Raw genomic sequence first — 2,754 nt, 5'->3', positions numbered from 1 at the left:
TGTGTTTTTCATCGTCAGAAAAAGGTTCCTATAAAGAAAAAATAAAAAACTTTTCGTGGAACAACTAATATAAAATAAATTATTATAAAATATTATATATATATATGTATAAAATAAATTATTAATCAACTAAATATAGTATAAATTTTATGGAACAACTAAATAAATTTAAAAAACATACCGACTTTTCTAATGGCGTTTGACATAACTGTCAGTAGTTTGACAGTACATTTTTAGTGCACTTTTCATAGTCGGCTAGCATTAAATAAATCTCAAGGGCAGTTGCTGCAAGGTGTTTGCGGCATCAATCTAGAAAATCTATGTCATACACATGGCAGTTGTATGTCGCCTGTTCTCGTTTCGGAATATCAACAATATGCGCACCAGAAAATAAATGTAACAATGTTGCATACCATAGATTAGAATAATAAACAATATATTTCCGATTTTTTTTTGTCAATTAGAATTCAATTTTCATTGATCAGACAGGACAAACTCTATCGGGTAGCTAGTTTCAGTATAAAAAGTAAGTATTCAATAAATATTTTCTTTTTATAACTCTATATTCCTCGAATAGTAACCCACGCAACGATTATCTAGTATTATCGAATTATTAAAAAAAGTATAGCTTTTTGTTCAATGCAGAATCAATAGTCAGCTATGAAACTGATTAATTTTGTTTATTCTAATATTTTATGATCCTTAGAACGGATTATTTGAATCGAAGCAATTTTGTTCAGCAACCACGAAGTATGTGCCTACGTAGAGTCTGAATCTTGACCTCGTCTCTTGAGAATTGACGCTCGAACGCAGCGTGCACGTGAAGGGGCGAGTACAAATTGATTCCGAGACGCTGTTCTATTCATAAGCACATATTATGTAGATTAAACTCGAAAACCAGACTTAATATACAAAATAATGTACTTCGTATGGAGAAAATATTACGTTAAAAGCTTATATCGATTTAATTTTTATCTAAACAGATTTCTATCAAAATAAAATTGTTAATTCTGGACAGAAATCGAAATATTTTGTATCAAAAATTTAAATTTATATTTTTATGCTTGAAATATGGAAAAAATACCCCAGTAATGAAATTTTAAGCAGCCTTTCCTTTAGTTAAACAATTCGAATATCATTTAACAATTTCAGAAATGACAATTGAAACATTCTGCGAGCAATTCAAACAACCAGACGTAGACAGTTCTGAAAAAATGTAATTTATAAGGTAATAATTTAGTACAGGTTCTTTATTATACTGCGCCAAAGCTGTATTTAATACATTGAACACACATATGTTTACAATATATGATATTATATCATATCAAATTATATTAATTGAATACTTTAAACATGTCTGTCTCCATCTTTTAGATATATAAATCTTTGTAAGGAATAATGGCTCATTTCAGAGACTATATAAAAGATACAAAGTAAAATTTACGTTAAATAAAAACTTTTAGGAAATCACGTCACGTGCAAGCAAAGTGCATCTTCAAAAACCACTTGGTGAAAAGCTTGCGTAACACTTGTAAAGCTTCCAGAGAGCTTAAAAGCACTTTCGAAATAATATATTGTAGTAGGAATCGACACACTTAAATTATATTGTAACATCATATTCGTTTTGATTTATATTGTACATGTAAATTACTAAGCATGTTACAACATTAAAAATTATAAGCGAATTGTACACTGTACGCAGTATTTAAGTTAATTTTAATATATCTAATTTATATGTATAATTATATTACTAGCTGCACATTTTCTGTTTTACCTACGTTAATCATTCCTGCTTAGCCTCGTGGGCTGTATTGTTTATATACTACATAAGCTAATATTATTTTTTATAATTGGACCGGTAGATACGGAGATTACCGCGCACAAACAAACAAATTCTTCAGCTTTTTGATATGGATTAATAGAATTAGATAAATTGTATGCTGAATAAAATAAATTAATAGAAAAATCTTATTTAACGTATTAATTGTTGGTTTCTTATTTTTTTCCAACTAACCGAAAGCGAGAAGCTTAGCTCATTCATCTTATTCATCTTACGCGGCGCGACTCGGCCTCATTTCACGTTTTAATTCAACTGTGGTTTTGTACGTCGTGAAAATATACCCATCGTAGGTTTTACTTCTTTTACAATTTCCGTTTTATATTCCTTTTATTATTACGAATAAGATGATAAACGATCAAGCGAATGATATATATATATATATTGTGTTGTGGTCCAGGTAAGCAATCGGAAACAATATATGTAATTAAAAACATATCATGATTGTTATCGAAAGACATTAATGTAATATTACCGTAATCTTGACTATTACTTAATATTTTTTTAAACATTTAATGCAAGTTTAAGACGTACAATTATTTAGAATATCCCAACGAGAAGTTAAGGGCTCTCGTATGCAGCATTCACATGAAAGAGCCTTTGAAAATTGATTCCAATACGCTGCGCTGTTCTACACAGCCGAGACCCTCTTTAGTAGGAATTCATGAAAATAAATCCGACTACACACACTCCGTTAGTCTTCGTCTGTGTTATTTCATGTCATTTAATTTAGAGAACTTACTCAATATTGACTAAGTTCTCTAAATTAAATGCGCCGTAGCCGTAGCACCGCTCTCTAAGTGGCCAGTAACTTTATTCCGTTCTCTAAAATCAATTCTTTGTTAAATCAAAACAATTTAATAATTTGCAATCAAGAATAATCTTTATTTTTTTGCACATTTACGGCTGGAGCTCTT

The 2,754-nt window shown here is 29.8% G+C and overlaps 1 long non-coding RNA gene across 1 annotated transcript; it reads left to right on the top strand.

Annotated features, from left to right (window-relative positions):
* Positions 1-351: 351 nt before the first annotated feature.
* LOC135193621 (uncharacterized) lies at positions 352-1,492 on the top strand. Its single transcript, XR_010309336.1, has 3 exons — positions 352-396; positions 1,153-1,228; positions 1,464-1,492. It is a non-coding gene; the product is annotated as an uncharacterized LOC135193621 (long non-coding RNA).
* The last annotated feature ends 1,262 nt before the right edge of the window (positions 1,493-2,754 follow it).

The sequence above is a fragment of the Vanessa tameamea genome, chromosome 14 (assembly GCF_037043105.1).
Source record: "Vanessa tameamea isolate UH-Manoa-2023 chromosome 14, ilVanTame1 primary haplotype, whole genome shotgun sequence".
Classification (NCBI taxonomy): domain Eukaryota; kingdom Metazoa; phylum Arthropoda; class Insecta; order Lepidoptera; family Nymphalidae; genus Vanessa; species Vanessa tameamea.
The sequence above is the reverse complement of the archived record's forward strand: the minus strand, read 5'-3'. Positions and strand labels throughout refer to the sequence as shown.